Source organism: Tachypleus tridentatus, chromosome 12, assembly GCF_004210375.1.
Source record: "Tachypleus tridentatus isolate NWPU-2018 chromosome 12, ASM421037v1, whole genome shotgun sequence".
Lineage (NCBI taxonomy): Eukaryota > Metazoa > Arthropoda > Merostomata > Xiphosura > Limulidae > Tachypleus > Tachypleus tridentatus.
In genome coordinates this window covers 89,654,938-89,675,547 of record NC_134836.1, presented here as the reverse complement: position 1 = coordinate 89,675,547, position 20,610 = coordinate 89,654,938, and the positions used below count along the sequence as shown (strand labels likewise).

Sequence of the window (20,610 nt, the reverse complement as noted above, 5' to 3'; positions counted from 1 at the left end):
CATAGATTTGAGAATACCATGTCATTGAATTTCGTCTCCTTGACTTAAACATAGAATGGAGGATTCTATGTCATTGAATTTCCTCTCCTTGACTTAAACATAAAATGGAGGATTCCATGTCATTGAAGTTCGTCTTCTTGACTTAAACATAGATTTGAGGATACCATGTCATTGAAATTCGTCTCCTTGACTTAAACATAGAATGGACGATTCCATGTCATTGAATTTCGTCTCCTTGACTTAAACATAGATTTGAGGATACCATGTCATTGAAATTCGTCTCCTTGACTTAAACATAAAATGGAGGATTCCATGTCATTGAAGTTCGTCTCCTTGACTTAAACATAGATTTGAGGATACCATGTCATTGAAATTCGTCTCCTTGACTTAAACATAGATTTGAGGATACCATGTCATTGAATTTCCTCTCCTTGACTTAAACATAGAATGGAGGATTCTATGTCATTGAATTTCCTCTCCTTGACTTAAACATAAAATGGAGGATTCCATGTCACTGAAGTTCGTCTTCTTGACTTAAACATAGATTTGAGGATACCATGTCATTGAAATTCGTCTCCTTGACTTAAACATAGATTTGAGAATACCGTGTCATTGATGTTCGTCTCCTTGACTTAAACATAGAATGGAGGATTCCATGTCATTGAATTTTGTCTCCAAAATATAGAGATACACTTGTTAGTTATGTTTTCAGTTAAATCGTGAACTCACTTAAACACAAAGATGAGGTTTTATGTGAATTTTGGGTTGCTATCTAACGTTTAATACTATAGGTTTTTGGTTTAGCTACATAACGTAATTTTTAATTAAATGATTTCTTGTTGATTATCTCTTGATTCACACACACATACTGTTCGTAATCAAATAAATACCTTACGCCTAATAGAGATTTACTTTTGTATTTAGACAAATTAGAACATGAATATTATGACGTCGTAACCAAGTTATAATAAAACGACATTATGTACACATGAACCACAGAACTTTTGTTTCAAGATAACTAAACGCATTAATTCCAACATGAAAATTAGAAATGGAATTGAACTGCTTGCACATGAACGTGAGCATCAGTATCTTATAAACATTCTTAATTCAATGGCTTAAATTAATTAATAATATTATGATTTAATCATCAAAGTGAATCCCAATGACTTGACTTAGATATCAACTATTAAACGTTTAAAATACATTAGAAACCAATAACATGAGCGTTAGGGTTTTAAAACAAGATGAATGAAAAATACTGACTCTAGTGTTGAAAACTGTTCTATTTTTATTTCCACGTTTGTTTGTTTTCATTCGAAGGAACGTGCCTCATGAGAGTGATAGAACGGCCTGCTTCATTTGGTCATGTTTAACATGCACGTGGCAAAGGTACCTCAATTTCCACTATGTACAATACAAGCACAGATTATTTATTTTTTAATTACTTGCATGTGCCTAAACGCTTAATTCGCTTAGTGAATTCAGCACTAAGTGGCATAGCGGTATGTCCGCGGACTAGCCAAACATGGCCAGGTGGTTATGGCACTCGACTCTTAATCTGAGAGTCACATGTTCGAATCCCCGTCACACCAAATATGCTCATTCTCTCAACCGTGGGGCGGTTATAATATGACTGTCAGTCCCACTATTCGTTTATAACAGAGTAGCCCAAGAGTTGGCGGTGGGTGGTGATGGCTAGCTGCCTTCCCTCTAGTCTTACACTGCTAAATTAGGGACAGCTAGCGCAGATAGCTCGCGAGTAGCTTTGCGCGAAATTCAAAACAAACCAAACCAAATCTGCGAACTTATAATGTAAGAAACCGAGCTTCATTGTCCGTGGTGGGCAGAGCACAGATAACCCTTGTGTTGCTTTGTGCTTAATAACAAACAACAATAACAGCACTGAGTTCAAGAAAATATGCAGACCGTTTCGACCGCAAATCCTCGACTTGAAACGTAATAATTAATTTTATTTTTATTTCCATATTGTTCTCTTACGAAAAAATATTCCCTCTAAGAGTGACAAAAGACGTGCTTCATACATCAAATATCAAATTCTTTTTAAAGAATCCCATAAACAGTTATTCTCTAATTACCGTACGTATGTTTAATTCGAGCCAAAATGAAACTTCGTTTTAACAGCAAATACTTTTTAAAAGTCATACCATAAACAGTTACATTCTAATTACCGTACATAGGTTTAATTAGAGCCAAAATTAATCTTCGTTTTAAACATTTAGTAAAGGAAAGATGTCGCTCAATTTGAACATCTGGGAACTCATGTCTAAGAACCAGTGTACGAAGTATTTGTTTGTTCGTTATTAAGCGCAATGAGTTATTTGTGCTCTATTCAGCGCAGGAGTCGAAATCCTGTTCTTGAAAGATCATAAGCCCTCAAACTTGACCCGGTATGACCAGGTGGTTAATCCGAGAGTCGCGGGTTCGAATTTTCGTTTCATCAAACATGCTCGCCCCTTCAGCCGTGGGTGCGTTATAATATGACGGTCAATCCCACTATTCGTTGGTAAAAGAGTAGCCCAAGAGTTGGCGGTGGGTGGTGATAACTAGCTGCCTTCTCTCTAGTCTTACACTGCTAAATTAGGGACGGCTAGCCCAGATAGCCCTCGTGTAGCTTTGCGCGAAATTCAAACTAACTAACTAACCCATAAACTTAACGGGGAGAGGAGGAAGTAGTACTGGAGTATTTATAACCTAAGTTAAATCTATTTATTGTCCACATCATTAGGACTTAAATAACTTTGTTTATGTTGGGAATCGAACCCCGGAATTTGATGATGTAAGTTCCTAAAGTTACCGCTCTCAAAATATTTTACAGTCAAATATTGAGTTGTGTGCTGTAGTAAAGATGTGAGCAGACCTGAAGAATATGGCCTGGTCACTAGCTTCTGTGGATGGAAAAAGAGTTTTGCTGAAACAAAGACAGATTATCATGTAGGAACAAAATATGTGGTATACAGTTTGGAATATTCAAAGCAGGTTTCGACGGAGCGGATAGCAGTAATCGCCTGACTGGACACTGGAACTCTGTTGATTCTATTTTTAGATTTTTATTTCATACAAGGGTAAACTTTCAGAATAGGTTTTGATCTCTCGACCGTCCACTAGTTGCCAGACGTCGCCAACACGCGCCACATCCTTCGTGCGACACGAGTCGATCACATGTCCGGTTGACACTAACCGCTATCTATTCACTGCATGTGTTATTTGAAAAGCGGCTCTGAACGAAATAAACCAGGTTAAACGCTAAAACACAGGATTTACACATGACCAGATGCAGAGCTGTCCACAACATCAATTTAAATTTATCATAATTACTGTGGATTGGTTGTAAAGTTGAAGTTTTTACTCGAACATTAATACGGATTGCATTGTCTATCGTCTCTTAAAGCATGTAACATATACTGAACTGAAACAATGACATTTCACAGAGTGCACATGTCAAGCAAACTAACAAAACGTGACTTTGTTATCGTTCCCTCAAGGTTACATTATGTGTAAGGGGCGAGGAACGAGCACATGGGGTAACTTGCATGCATAGTTCCTTGCTGGAACTAATTATTCTTTTAAATAATATTCACAAAGGATTTCTTTCATTACACAAGTAATACATGTTTGTCAAACTACATTTACCTAATTATAAAAATTATCCAGAAATTTAATTTAAAATATTCGCATGTTCGTTTTTTCAGTTCTTATCCTTAGTCTTGTTTCATTATCTTTATATATGTAACCCATCTGGATTATGCTTAACCCTTCTTGATTAGAGTTATCTCTTTATCTCTTCTTAATTATACTTAACTCTTCTTGATTAGAGTTATCTTTTTATCTCTTCTTAATTATATCTAACTCCTCTTGATTACAGTTATCTCTTTATCCCTTCTTGATTATACCTAACTCTTCATGATTACAGTTATCTCTTTATCCCTTCTTGATTATACTTAACTCCTCTTGATTACAGTTATCTCTTTATCTCTTCTTAGTTATACCTAACTCCTCTTGATTACAGTTATCTCTTTATCTCTTCTTAGTTATACCTAACTCCTCTTGATTACAGTTATCTCTTTATCTCTTCTTAGTTATACCTAACTCCTCTTGATTACAGTTATCTCTTTTTATTATACCTTCCTCTTGATTATACTTATCTCTCTTTTATCCTATTCTTGATTACAGTTATTATATTCATCTTTTCCCTTCTTGATCTTTGATTACTTGTTATACTCTTTGATTACGGTTATCCTGTTATATAACTCCTCTTGATTACGGTTATCTTTATCTCTTCTTGCTATTATATCTCTTTTAGTCTTCCTGTTTTACAGTTATCTAATATACCTTTCTGTTTACACTAATCTCTTTATCTTTTAAGTAACTATCTGTAAAATGTGATCTCCGTTCTATTATATATGTATATAACGTATATACATTTTTATTTACCTCCTCCCTCCTTAATAGTATGTATCTTTAATCCTTGCCAAACTATATATCTTATCACTGCTTGGCCTTTCGTGTCACTTTATCCTAACATGGCTATCAGTGTACTTCACCTTTGCTTGACTTATCCGGATACCTTATTCCTACTGGCCCGGAATGACCAGGTGATTAAAGTACTCAGCTCGAAATCCGACGGTCGCGGGTTCGAATCCCCATCGCACCAAATATGCTCGCCTTTTCAGCCGTGGGAGAGTTATAATGTGACGGTCAATCCCACTATTCGTTGGTAAAAGACTAGCCAAAGAGTTGGCGGTGGGTGTTGATGACTAGCTGCCTTCCCTCTAGTCTCACATTGCTAAATTAGGGGAGGCTAGTGCCGATAGCCCTCGAGTAGAAAATTCGAGAAATATACAAACAAACACAGATAATTATGTTTCAAAGCCAAACAACTCTTGCGGCATGTGAGTTTGGCACATCATACGTCTCCTCGGCGTTTTTTGAATGTTTAATTTTATTTATGTTTAAAAAAAATCCTTAAAATACGAAATTTTATAATATAAAAAAGTCCCTGAAAATGTAGTGCTCGTATTATTTTCAGTTTTATTGATTTTTTTTAAATTTTACAGCGTACTCAATATTTTTTGTTTCAGTATTAAGCACAAAGCTACAGAATGGGCTATCCGTACTATGGTATCGAAATCTTTTTTCTTTCCTTTTTTTAACAGTATAAGCCTCGCATTTACCGCTGAACCAGTGGAGGGCTACAGTATAGGCTTGTTTATTTTTATATTTTGCCTTGCTGGATTTTTATAACTTACATATAATGGGTTGAAATATAATTTAACACGTAGCAGAATGAGTAAAAAACAGATTTGTTTTTTGTCTTGTTGTTAAGTCCAAACTTACCCAATAGGCTATATTCCGACTTACATGATTATAGAAATTAGATTTTAGCCACTTAAGTCTCAGAACTTACCACCGATTCACTGAAGATGTTATGAGAGATAGAAAAGTATTTAATTTAATGATACATATTAAGCATATGTTTAGCAAGGTCAAAAGTCTGGAATCTTCAAGCCACGTGGAGTGAACGTTCAGGGTGTTTTAGTACTTTAGTGATGTCCCTAGGTGATGTTTAATAAAGTTATTAACAGAGATGGCTTTTAGACTATGTTCACTGAAGAAACTATGCATTACGATGTTTATTAGATCGATCCTATTGTTTAGTAAACTAACTGGCACTTACGATATTTTCTGTACATTATAAAGATTTACTGAACGGATTCATGAGGTTATATTTTGTAAAACGACTTGAATCAGTAAAGGTTAGAGAACTAACCTAAGAAAGTTATGTTTATAAAGACTATTTCACAATATTAAGACTATATGAACTGATCTAAGAATATTAAGTTTTATAAACGAATTTATACGCAATAAAGAAAATATTCACTGAAATTTCAACTATAAATAACGTTTGGCTTACGTTAGTGCATTAATTGTTTATCTACTTGTTTAATCACCCGTTTATCTATTTGTTTAACTACGTCCGTGTGTCTGATTGTCTGGTCATTGTTAGTCGTGTTGTGTAATTGTCTGTCTGTTTTTCTAACTACATCCGCCTGTTTATTTTACTAAGAAGGTGCCTATTTATACAGCTACTCGTGTTTACTTGACTATTTAACAAGAGCAAATACTCTTTTTGTCTATAACTGTCTGCCTGTCTACTAAATGTGTAGCTTGTTGTCTGTTTGTTAGATTGTCTTCTTTTCTTTGTATGTTTCTAACTGTAGTCCTCTCTCTTTGTCAATAACTGTCTGTCTACTAACTGTCAGCTAATTGTCTGCCTGTTAGACTGTTTCCTTTTCACTGCATGTTTCTAACTGCAGTCGTCTCTCTTTGTAACTGTCTGTCTACTTTCCAGTTAACTGTCTTTAGTTTTAGACATTTCTATTTTGGACAAGTCTAACATATCTTATTTCGTATCCCATATGCTTTTTAATTCAATCTGCGACATCGATAGACATTAAAATAGATACTTTTAATTACCATCAAATTGTGATACATCTTGTCCGTTTTAAATAGATGCAAAAACGTGAAAACAACTTCTAAACTGCCATATCCATTTTATAGACATAAGTTACGTACAGTTGTTGTTGTAGACCTGTATAATTCACTGTTAGTTCTTGAAAGTCACAATGCATGTTTTGGTTCTTTTTTAATTCCTGTCTTTTATTGTCTGCTGATAAAATACAACGAGTGGAAAGTTAAATTACAACACTGAGAAAGGACCCCTCAACTAACCAATCACAGATGATATAACCTTGATTGACATATGTCTTTTACGCGTACATAAATTTGTCTGTATTCAGGAAAGCTAGAAGAAGCACAAGCTACGGTTGTTTTTGAAAACAGAACAAACAGATTCGCTATGTTTGAAAGGTTGAAGAGACAGCTGGATACTGATTGGCAGAAAAACATTGTCTCTTCAAGAGATACCATCACACAGTTTCTCTGCTGGAAAAAAAACAGGTCCTCTTATGTTCAACTCATAGAGTCTTTAACCTAAAACTCCACAAAGCCTATAGTTACGCGTGTGCTCTTTAACCACCCCAGGTGATGTCGCGGTGAGCCAGAGGTACATGATGAATTGTCCGGTACAGGCTTTTATTCACTAATTTTCTGCCAACGCCATTGAAATTGATCTCCAGCCGGCCACGTGCCATGAAAAAGACGCCCGATTGTTCACGAGTTTTCCAAAGGTACCGTTATAGTTTCACATGCCAGAAGCCCACCCCCACACAAAACAGGGTTACTGGAACTTAAACTGGACGGTTGCTGACCTAATCATGTTGTGCAGAATGAGTCAGAGAGTTCAATGGTTTCTTTCTATTAAAATGACCATCTGGGATCACATCTATATGTAAAATACATTACTTGATATTGAATTGTAATCTAGGATGACGGTGGTCATTTTATTGGTCAGTAGATTGCTTAGTGCTATATTGGCCATCTGCTCTGTAGTTACAGCTTGTCGTTCTTCATAGAATGTGAAGTTTCCCAAACGTGGTGATTTATGAGATTCAAACTTTTCTCTGAACGTAAAATCACTTTTCTTACGATACGAGGGATTCACAGTGTCAGGCTTAGTCGTAATGATATACAAGTGATGCTGGTTACTCGTATTATTGTTATTTTGCACGGACGACGATACAGAGTATAACAATATTAATCCTGTTCGATTTCACTGCCTCCCTATTTTCATGACTTATCTCTTGTTACTATTGCCTACCCCACTTAGCGTGTATATAAAAAACATACATATATATATTATTGGGCTTTCATATTTCGATTTTCAGGTAATATAAGCTGTCTAAATCGCTGAGATGTATTGTGTGAAAACATTGTAAGAATTTTACAAAAGTTTTATAGTTTGTTCTCATGTTTTAGTACAAAGGCTATCTGTTCACCATAGGGAACTGAACTCCGGATTTTAGCATTTGAAGAGAGCAAACTTGCTACTTACCTACTACGAAATAGTTTTGTCGCGCTGTGCAAAAAAGTTTGGCATTTGAAACTTAAAAACGGATTTTGGGCTACTCTTTCACCAACAAATAGCGAGATTGACCGTCACATTATAACACCCTCACGGTTGAAAAGGCGAGCATGTTTGGTGTGACGGGGATTCGAACCTACCATCCTAGGATTACGAGTCGAGTGCCACACCGGGCCAAATTAAGTACCAGCGAATATCGGTCCATTACGTGCACTGGTTGGAATCGATTACAATGTGACATACAGAATATATTAGTTGTTTATTTTACTACTAGTTGGAGAACACGTCCACTGGACAGAAGTTATGTAAACTCGTGATTAATGAAACTCATCTTGGGACATGATGAAGTTGCTTCTTTTATATGTAATTATAAAAAAAAAATCCCATAAAAACTGCAAAACACGAAATGGGAAATCGCAAATTTGAATGTACCCCGCATCGACCGATTTGACCTTCATACCAGTTTTGGTGAGAAATCCATCCAAACCCTGCGAAGTAGTTGGACGGACAGACAACAGACAGCACTATTATATTTATACACATACACACACACACTATTACGAGATATTTTAACTTTGGTCGTAAATTATGAGTGACCTGCATATAATTTCCGATTGTAATAATTGAGTGACACATGCTTTTGTTCCATGAATCAGGGACCACCAACAAATTAAACAATATAAACCTACACACACATTACTGCTTTAACAAAAATAATTCTTTAACCGAAAAGCCCTCTAGTGGCACAGCGGTACGTATGCGGATTTACAATATTAAAACTGGGTTTCGATACCCATGATGGGCAGAGCGCAGATAGCCATTTATGTAGCTTTGTGTTTAATTCAAAAACAATAACTTTAACCGAAAAAAATGTAATGAAAATATACATATTTGTAATAATTTAAAAGCTGAAGTTTAGTTTCTATACTTTTTTGCTATAATTTTATTCTAAATGTTTTCTTCAGTTCAAACATATGTAGTTTAAAAAAAAAACTAGTAGTTTTCTAGGTCATTACATAAGTGTATTGATAATATAAAAGTTCGATATAACTCCTTATGAGAGAGGCGAAGACAAGTGTGGTTTTTAACCCTAGGGAACACAGGATTTGGAGTTATGGGTTGCTTAAAATTAGTATTTGTGTATTTAGTTTCATAGCTACTTTGGTAGATGAACTGTAAAAAAAAAAAAAAGACGTCTTACTTAGAATTTTTTGGATGTATTGGAACATCAAACATCTTCCAAATTTTTATTCTATACACATATTTAAAGTTTGACTTTCTGTTTAGATTTTATAAATACTTATAGAAACTTTTGTTTGTTCGTGTGGAATTAAGCACAAAGCTACACAATGAACTATCTGTGCTCTGCCCACCATATGTATCGAAACCCGATTTCTAGCGGTGTGAGTCCACAGACATGCTGGGTTCTAATGTAGACTCTTCTGAATGACCTAACATGTGACACGATGTGTTTATGAAACACGGTAGTTTTGAATTTATTTCATTGTTTGCACTTTTTAAACGCTTTACAAAATGCACACGTTTCTTTTGTTACCATGTTGTGCTTTTTTCATATAGTCATGAATCTTATGGGAGAGTGGGCGAAAGAATATTTCTGGTGACATTGTTTACGCAATACATACTGTACTTTAATTTCCACAACCTTATAATAGCTACGTATTTTATAATCCTGTACTTAACACTTCCACAGACGTATATATGTAGATCTAGTTTCGTATTTTATAAACCGTGAAAAGTGTAGTGTGTGAACATTTTGTGACAATTTTGATTTTCATAACAATTTCTATGAAAAACCGCATCACTGGAAATTTTGACGTGGTATGTTTGATGTTTTTAACAAATTCCTAAGGCCACGAATTTAGGGTACACTTTTCTTTTTGTTAGAACTTTTTCGTAAGAAGGAACACGGGCAACTTTTGTATCTAATGTGGTTCCTGAAATGTGTTATATGTCTAGTTTAGTTCCTAAAACATGTTCTGTGTTCCATTTGTAGTTTCTTTATTAACACTGTTTATAATAAGAATAGAAAACATAATATACCGAAGACTGGATGACTATATAACGTAAGTGTGGGAGAAACACATGTGAATCAGACTGTTTGTTTGTTTTATCGCAAAGCTATATAATAAAATGACTTCCCCCTGTCTACCGCGGGTAATCGAGCCCTATATTTTAGGGTTGTAAGTCTATAAACTTACCACTGACCCACTGGAGGACTGCAAGTCAGAAATTGAACACAAAGTGTCACATGTATCTAGTTCAGCGTTTTGTTTTTGTAATTTTGGATAAGTTTTTATGATTTTCAGTCAGATTTCTTATATCACTATCATGATTACTGAACTGTGGATTTACTGGATAAGAAATCACTTAGTATAAGTCGACATATTTTAAAATAGAAAATAGATATACGTTTTTATTTGTAGATACAGAAACCGTTTTAAAGTTAGGAGTAGAGAACATCGACTTAGGGTTGAAATAGCTCAAAAAACGACTGCCCTGAATAATTAAGGTGATTTCAGCACTCTAAGTCATTGGAAAGTGATTGGAGTGAACGGTTGCTTTTCTAGGTTCAGGGATGTAGAGAAAATGGTTGTGAAACAATATCATAAGATAGAGGTGCAAGACTAAAGAGAAATAAGCCTGTTTGGCGTGAGTGTGAGAAAAGAAAACAAAACACAGAAGTTCAACGAAAAGGAAAAAGACCGAAAGATGTGGAAGAAGACGAATAAACCTATAAAGGCCAAGGAAAAAGTTACTTGCTACCAGTAAAAAAAAAAACATCTATTTCTAAATGTATGTTTTAATGGTGATAGTAACTGTTATGTTCAATTAGAACACGTGATATTGACAAGTCAATACGTGATAGGAATAAAGACAACGTGAAGAAAGTTGATGAACTTAGGAAGAAAAAGCGAAGTGCGAACATAAAATGATCGAAACAAAGCGGTGTCAATGCGATCGTAATAGTTCAACGAGTTTAAACTATATATTTAGTTGATGTTTTATCGATGTCTTTCTGTGATTTAAGCATTCTAAACAGACCCGGGATCTAATTTTTATCGCTATGTAAAATAATATAAAGAATTATGTTCAACGTTCGGCTTATGTTCAATTTTACTTTCGGTAGATCTTCAGGTTTCACAGCAGCGTTTCAAATGGAATGGTGCAGAATCTGTACATCTATAGTTTCGACCGAGAAAAAAACGTAGTCAAACTAATTGTTTGTTTCCTAAAACAATCAGCAACCATAGTGACATCTTGAAGACTTACAGTCGTGACTTTTAAAAATATAAGCCCAGTCACTGTTGTCTTTTTTATTATTATTATTCTAGAGGGTTTAGAAGTTTATGGCTCGACTTATGACCGAGTAACGTTTATTATGCTTTCTTCCTGCACCGTCCCTCGTTCAGAACATGGACCGAATCAAGACGAAGTACTCTTCCTGCATGGTTAAAGTACAGGAGTTCGAGAAATAGGTTGCTTGTGTCTTCTAATATTTTTCTATCACTAAAGACTTTCCGGCATATCCATGCGGTTAAGGCGCTTAACTCGTAATCTGAGGGTCGCGGGTTAGAATCCCCATCACAACAAACATGCTCCCCCCTTTCAGCCATGGAGGCGACATAATGTGATGATCAATCCCACTATTCTTTGTAAAAGAGTAGCCCAAGAGTTGGTGGTGGGTGGTGATGAATAGCTGCTTTCTTTCTAGTCTTACACTGCTAAACTAGGGACGTCTACCGCAGACAGTCCTCGTGTTGCTTTGCGCGAAATTTCAAACAATAAACAAAACAAACAATCACTAAAGGCAGTCTGGACCTGGAAAGTTATGAAACCATAATGTTTTTATTGTTTTAAAGCATATTTTGTGTCCAAATTAATTTTCTCTTCTTGGCTTTTAAAGACCTATCTTATAAGAAAGTATCTTTAACACAAGCTCAAGTTCCATTTTTTCTTGGCTTCCAGGAACTTCTCTTTTGCACAAAATATTTAAAACAAAGGCCCTAGTTACAAAGTACTGTTTCTTTCTCTTAAATTTCAGAGATCTGTCTTTTTCACGAATTATATGTTTATTTGTTTCAGAGTATCTGCATTGGGCTATCATATCTGCTGTGTCCACCGACAAGAATCGAACTCTAGATGTTTCCGTTGTAAATTCGTAAATTTATTACGATCCCGCAAGGAGGAAGGACAATAATATATGTAACACAGGTACAAGTTTTAAAGTCTTTTTGTTGTTTTTTTCGTGACTTTCTTTTGCGCAAAATATCTGTAACAAAAATGCAATTTCAGAAACCTTGCTGCTGGGTTTGTTTGTTTTTTTGTTGTTTTTGTGGCTTTCAAAGACTAGTCTTTTATTGTTTGTTTGTTTTGAATTTCGCGCAAAGCTACTATCTAACGAATAGTGGGATTGACCTAACATTATAATGCCCCCACAGCTGAAAGGGCGAGCATGTTTGGTGCGACGGGGATTCGAACCCGCGATCCTCAAATTACAAGTCGAACGCCTTAACCCACCTGGCCATGCCGGGCCTGACTAGTATTTTACAAAATAAAAATTGGTATCACAATGATAATGTTTCGAAATCGTTTTTTTCTTGGCTTTCCTTTCACATACCTGTGTTTACCACGAAATATTAATAACATAGGTATAACCTCCAGGTTTCTCCTAGGATCGTTGACTTGTACGAGATTCGTTGACTTGTCCTAGGTTCCTTGACTTGTAGTAGGTTCAAGTTCTTATGATTTTTTTCATAGGCCTAGGCTAAGTTAAACAAAGTACACTTTTACTATTTTCATAGGCCTAAGCTAGGTTAAAAGAAATACACTTTTACTGTTTTCATAGGCCTAAGCTAATTTAAACAAAGTACAATTTTACTGTTTTCTTAAGCCTAGGCTAAGTTCAAAACTTAGATAGTTTCGTCTTCTCCACAGAGTGCTTACAAATTCAGTCTAATGTTCAGACATTTTTAACCATTTTCATAAACCCCTATTATAAACTTTTTATTTTATTTTATGTGCATATTTCCCCCATAAAATAATTTATAACATCGACCTAAGTTGTCTTCCTATTAGTTTATTCTCTCCAATGATTACTTATATTACACATCTAAATCTCCTAGACTATTTCCGTTTGTTTGTTTTTTTTTACTTTTGCACCCCCTTTCCAATGGCAAAACGGAATGTCTGTAGACTTACAATGCCAGAAACCGGTTTTCGATACCCGTGGTGGGCAGAGCACAGATAGCTCATGGTGCAACGTTTTGCTTATTTACAAACAAACAAAACAATCTTTGACTCTCTTTTTTTTTTTCATAGAATATTCACGATGGGAGTTCTAAGTTCGAAATATTTATCTGCTTATTTCTTCATAAGATATTTATACAACAGATAAATTACTATGGTATGGTTACTTTTTCCCCCCATACAATACTTTTAACACAAGCATCAATTCTTGACACTGTTTTTCTTCGCAGTGTATCTAAAAATGAATTTCTAAACGAATATTGTATACTAAAATTCACGAATGTTTATCATAATAAGTCCTTAAGTTTTCTGCTGAGCTATCGGGAGAGAGAACAGAATTTGTTATTTTTGTCTCTTTTGTTTAAAATTCACCATCAGTCGCACATCCTCCGGTAGTACAGCGATAAATTTACGGACTTATAGCTCTAAAATCCGGGGTTCGATATCCCGCAGTGAAAAACAACAGATAGCCCAATGTAGCTTTGCTCTAAAACAAACAAACCGCCAGTCACGTAACTTGAACCACTAAAGTTATATGAAGAAACAAGAGCACTGTGTAATAATTGACTTTGTTCGGTAGTTTGTCTCACATAAACATGATCATGTGACCAAGTGAATTGACCACTGGTTACCCTTTTGATATCTGGGATATCAAATATAACTGGCGCGTGAACTTTGGTCTATACGACCAAAACACCAACAATGAGAAGAGAAAGCTGTAAGTGGACAGACCTTTGCTCTGAAGACGTCACTGAACGTGAGCTGTAGTCCTTGGTAGCTTTTGGTCACCTCTCATATCGAGTCAATATTACATTGTTCTCTCAGGTTACTAGCTTTCGGACTACAAACGGAAATATTGACCCTTCCTCAGTAACTGTATGTAATCATATAACACAGATATAGGCCCGAACCTAAAGATGGCGTTTTTCCGATGATACAATTGAAAAACACCACCTGGGAAACAAAACATTAATTTTATTCACACATGTACGCAAACCCAAACCAATCGATACGTTCTGCTTTTTTCTTTTTTCAAATATAACAAAAGTATACAGTTCAATTTTTGTACACCAGTTACAACCACCATGTAACCTCAAGTTCGCTTGCATATTTTTTTTGTCATTACATAATAAAATATCAACCATGTTAAATACGTAATCGTTGATTACTGACAAAATTGATTTTTGTTACTTTAACGAAACGCAGATCAGGTTAAATTACGTTTCTGAAACGTGCTTTTATTAGAAGGTGATTTTCAAAAACATTAGGCCCCGGTATGGCCAGGTGGTTAAGGCACTTGACTCGTAATTTGAGGATCGCGGGTTCGAATCCCCGTCAACCAAACATGCTTGCCCTTTCAGCCGTGGGAGCGTTATAATGAGACTGTTAATCCCACTATTCGTTGGTAAAAGAGTAGCCCAAGAGTTGGCGGTGGGTGGTGATGACAAGCTGCCTTCCCTCTAGCCTTACACTGCTAAACTAGGGACGGCTAACACAGATAGCTCTAGTGTAGCTTTGGGCGAACAAATAGTTTCAAGAGTTGCAGTATTTTTTATCAAAAATATGATATACATATAACTAGCTGAAACATTAAATAAGCTAAGATGAAGTCAGAATTGTTCGTCTATTTTTAACCCACTATACACCTATAGCTGTTTATCATTTGTGATAATTAAGAACCAATTCTGGTGTTTTTTTCGTTTCTTTCTTGCACCATAAAAGGTCGTATATAGCACAGATCAAATGTTTCCTCATCAATTTGTAGCTATTTGTGGGTACGCTATTATCTACAATAACAATAAGACACTGAGATATCTATTGATTTATTGTTTTAATGTACTACGACAATATTATTAATTCATTGTATTATTGTAAATAAATATAAGTGTTATTTAAGTATTGAAATAAATAAACTACTTTATAGGCAGCATTCGCTATGATGAATCGCTCAAATAGATACATGTTTGAGATCCCTGATAAAAGGTTTTTTTATTAAAATCAAATCCACAACTGGGTACAATAGAAAATTTCTACAAACCTTCGTAGAATTGGAAGAATACGCTGACGTAGTTTTGAGAACTTTTATGGGATGTAAATTAATGTAGTTGATCAAAGCGTCTTCTTTTTTAAGGGGATCTGGGAGGGTCAGGTTTAGTGGTTTCACCTCCATCCTCCTGTAAGTCAGGTCACAATCATATCTACCGTGTTTGTTTTTCACGTTAATTAAGTGTTTGTTCTAGTTTATCTAAACAAACTACACATTTTATTGAAATTACAATTCTCAAATTACTTTATAGAATTTATGTTTCGTTAACTGTTGTAATGTCTTCATGTTTAGTCGACTAATAAAAGTGTCCACATTTTCACGCAATGTTTCGATAATATCCATATTTATTGCATGCATTTATGTGTAAAGTAGTTTTTACGTTGAATTAGCTTTTGACATTAGCTTTTATTCTTTATTTGTACTGTTAAGCGTGAAAATTTTCAGGTTTATCGTTTTTTTAATGTTATTTGTAGATATGTCAGCATTTATGTTAAATGCTAGAAAATTTCCTTTCGAGTCAACAGTAAAAAAATTAATCTTTAATTACTTAATTCGTGCTTTCGTTCACTGTGAGAAAGTTTCATATTTTTGTTAACAGTCAGAACTATCATGTTTTGTTAATTGTAAGAAACCTCATGTTTGTCACGTGTTGGATATTTTGTAGTCTAGTATTTACTTGGGTTCTATGCGTTTTCTTTACATTTGGATTTTGTTTTTGTCTCTTTTTAACTTCGCGCAAAGCTACACGAGGGCTATCTGCGCTAGCCGTTCTTAATTTAGAAATGGAAGACTTGAGGGAAGGCAGCTAGTCATCACCACCCACCGCCAACGCTTGGGCTACTCTTTTACTAACGAATAGTGGGATTGACCGTAACATTATAACGCCCCAACGGCTGAAAGGGCGAGCATGTTTGGTGTGGCGTTGATTCGTATCCGCGACCCTCGGATTAGGAGTCGAACGCCTTAACCCACCTGGCCATGCCGGGCCTTACATTTGAAACCTGATTATTTTATATCATATTTCAAGACTATTTGAAATTCTTGGTAGAAAATAATATATTCAAACAATAATGCCAACTTCACCGTTCGAATAGTAAGTAATCCAATAGTCAACCCACCGTTTGTCGAATAGTAAGTAATCCAATAGTCAACCCATCGTTTACGTGTTTGGGATAAATTTTAGAGAGTGAAGAAGAGACTGAGCCGTGTTGCATTTGTGACGTCACAAACTTACACCAAGAATATAGTGGAGGCATCATTTAACATCACGTGACCAGTAAACGATTGGTGGCTTAGCCTATTTTCTAGTTCCGTATCGGTGAAAAGTTTTGTTTGTATCAAACTCTAGTCATCCTTGTATCCTCTGTTATAAAACTAAGGCATAAGTCGTGAGAACGTGGACTAGGTCTTGTTATTACCGAGTTGGCTTGGCCAGATTGGGTAATAACTTTTTCACCCGGCCTATTACTGACCTCTCTGATGTCCACTTACAGTGACATTTATGACCTTCGAGCTGCAGTCTTGTGAATGAAGTCGATCGTGTCAGAGTTAACGGTTTCGAAGAGAGAAAGCATGACTCTCTTGAGCAAAGAAAGATCTGAAGGAAAATTGTTGCTGAGCGTGACTCCGTTACGAAAAAAATGTGTAATTTTAGCACTAATTAGTTGTAAGAAGTTCGCCATGATTTCTAATAGGTAATTATTGAAATAATGTGGAGTTGTGCCTCATGTTATCTTAGAAAAGACACTGGTCTTTAAACGAACTCACATCACCTCTTTTTAAACTCTGTTTATGAAACTGTACAATTAAAGTATTTAAATGAAAATCATTTTCATATTAACAGCTGATTTCAGGGTTTTCCTTATTAATTTTGACTATCTCGAATAGTTGCTTTTTTCTGTAATCTATGTTCAGTGAGAACGAAAAAGGATTGAACCAATCAGAAGAGGACGAGCGCAGAATGACAGAGCGTACCAATCACTGTTTGAGAGGTCGTATCTCGTGCAATGTACATGTTTGCTAGTAGTGCCACCTGGTAGCAAAAATATCCCGGAGAACAGGGCAGGGAGCGACGCGTGAGGATAAGAGGATCGGTCAGCTGCAGACACGGAATGCGCACCGCGATTTGGAGAAGAGGGTGCAAAGAGTTTTGGTGATTCGAAAGGAACGTTTGGTGTGTAGTGTTAGTTACTCGTCAACACTGGAACGGTAACTCGTCACTGTGGTAAGGCACGCTCATTTTAAAACTTTTATGTTACCGATATGAATCTGTTTTATAAGTTCCTAAACTGTAATAAGTTCTCACGCAGACTCCTGAGATACACGGACAAACTTAATATCTTTATAGCGTTGGAGGCTGGAAGGTTCTTTTACATTGTGTCAAATAAACTTATAGACAACATGAAAAGGAAAAGTACAAATTTATTGTAAATACATTATTCTCTGTTTTTACTAAGAAGGAGAATATTCACTGATAATTTATAAAGTAAATAAAATATATTACAGATTTGAGCCGATTACAGCCTATTAGTAAGAAATATCAAGGTTAAATATTGTTTTTATTTCTCACTAAGGACTTTAGCCATAAGTGCGAATTACCCCCTTTAATTCTTGTAGTGTTCATGTCACTGATCAAAACAGTTCACTCCCACCTTTATCTTTGATGTTCCAGCTGATTCATTTCTAGGCTTAGTAAGAAACTATAAGACTAGTCATTATTACTGTCTAAAGAAAAATATGAGAAAGATATTAATATCAACAATGAATATAGCACATTTTATTCGTCTAAATACATTAAGGGTTAAATAAATTGCGGGTAACTAATTTGACATTAGAAATGTCGGATATTCCTTACGTTATTAATGTCTACACTGACAATTACCTGAACTGGAATGAATTAATTGACATTACATCTGATGAATCAATTACATTTCGGAGCTGGTAAAAACATCAGACTGGAAAGTATATCTTTGTTCTAATTATCAAATTCAAGTTTTATGGATGGATATTTTTATTAGTAACTGTTGACATCAGCGCTTACGATTAGATAAACTTCAACGTTAACGCTATTTGTTTGATTAAATTAAGCATAAATCTACACAATATGCTATCTCTGCTCTCTCCACCACAGGTATCAAAACTTGGTTTCTGAATTACTGTTAAACAGAAACTTACCATCGTGTGTTATTACATTCCACTTAACACTACCTAAACACCTGGAACATAATTTTACCCTCATTTCTATATGGTATGTATCTAAACACTAAGAATTTCTAGATTTTATTTGTATTAACTCGGAAAAATATACTTCATTTATAAGCCAGCAGTAACAGTCATATATACTGCTATATACATATAGGTATCATAATGGATTAGAAATGGCTCAGACATTCGAAGCAAATCCACACAGGATTTTGATTTTCATACCAACTTAAAGATCTCCAAACAAGGTAGAGTACCTAACGTTGGTTGAATTTAGGGAAGAGTACCTTACATTTTACTCTCTATTTGGTGTTAGTTGAATCCAGGGAAGAGTACCTAACGTTCACTCTCTATCTAGTTGAATCCTATTCAAACTAATCACTCGGAATGCCAGAATCGTCAAATTAAAATAGGGGCGTAAAACACTTATTTTTGACATCAAGAAGAACATACAACACCTCTGGTGCTAAATAACTAATATTCTGGGACCTGAATATCTATATAAAACAAATTATACCAGAAATGGGCAATAACTAACAATTTTGATCACGATGAACCAATCCGAGCACAACAGAGTATCTTAAAAGTGTGTATTTTATAGGCTGTTAGCAAGGACACGTTATTACTGCGATAATTTACGACTTTTCCTCTCCTGAACCATAAAGATCAATGCGTGAAAATTACATTTCCCTCAGATAAAACACCAGGAACTTCATGACAATGCGACATTTTTATGGTCAAACACTAAAGCCTCGTTGTCACAAGAAAACCGGCATTTATAACAAGAGTGAGTTTCGATGTAAAAAAAAAAAACTTTTCATAAACTCTCTCGGAGAAAAGGAAGATTAAAGAAAAACGTCCTTTCTAAATGTGTGCGAGCACACTTGATTATATTGAGTAACTACAAAGAAACCCCCGTAATTACAACGATCGTCTGCTTATCCTAGAAGAACTAAATTTTATCAGAAGCACAGAGAAAATCTTTATTTTAATCCAGAAAATGCCACATCAGGTATTCAATACGGTTTATATCATTCTAAACGAATCAAAATCAATATAGCAAGCCTATTTCTAAACGATATCTTCTATATCACTAACGCGTGTTTCATTAAAATTATTAATCCCGAATTCTTGGAGAAAATAAATAAAAGTACTGCTGTGAGTCAAAATAAAACTAAACTGGAATGCTATCAATGTTGTAATTAATTACATTAATTACCGCTTGGGTTTCCCGTGTCTTCTACATGAAAAATTATTGAGTTAACCCTTTTTTTAATCAGCTCTTTAAACAGGATTTTCTAACAGGTAAAACTATGAAATATAATGAGATACGGAATCTTACCAGTAGTTAATGGAAGGAAAACATGTTACAAATTTTAAAGGTTAAGCTCAACTAGCCCCTCTGAAACATGTTGGAACAGTTGTCTTGATTTAAAGCGTCCTCTGAACAAGTAATTGCAAAACAAAAAACAAAGAAACTTAAAACACTAATATTTAAACTGCGTAAAGAACTTCCGTGAATTTGTGTTTTTGATAATAACTCAAACCGCTAACAAGTGTTTATGATATATATATCTATGCCTGTAAGTAATAAGGTTTGTTGTATTATATCATAATATAAAAACTATTTATACAAAACATTCACAAAAGTTGGCACTGTAACTGCTGGCACGTACAACTACTTCCTTACACATAATATCACTGCTTCAGAAGCAAGGTTTGTTGAGCAGTCAGTCAACAAACCTCATGTTATCACATAACTTAGTATTCAATTCCTTTGGCCTCAGTTTCCGAGCAGCGCAAAATGTTTTTACGAGAATTATCATTATTTAGTATCTTCGACGAGATGCACACTTTGAAAGCAGTAGCAAATGGAATGTGTGTGATAAGGAAAGCACGTATATCAGCGTTTATAGTGTTCTACACAAAGGTACAGTATTGGAAATAATTACGTACATATTACACGATCGCACCAGAATAATCTTAATAATTTTTATTGCGATTAACTGTCATACCATCTAATCAAACTGCGCCACGTCATCATGATGTGTGTAGAAATACAGACAATCATACTATTCCCGGCAGTAGT

General features: G+C 35.2%; 1 long non-coding RNA gene across 1 annotated transcript in view; it reads left to right on the top strand.

Annotated features, from left to right (window-relative positions):
* Positions 1-17,291: 17,291 nt before the first annotated feature.
* LOC143233530 (uncharacterized) overlaps positions 17,292-20,610 on the top strand; it is a 44,996-nt gene continuing 41,677 nt past the window's right edge. Inside the window, exon 1 of the long non-coding RNA XR_013018203.1 lies at positions 17,292-17,544. This is a non-coding gene — a long non-coding RNA (uncharacterized LOC143233530). The remainder of the gene's footprint in view (positions 17,545-20,610) is intronic.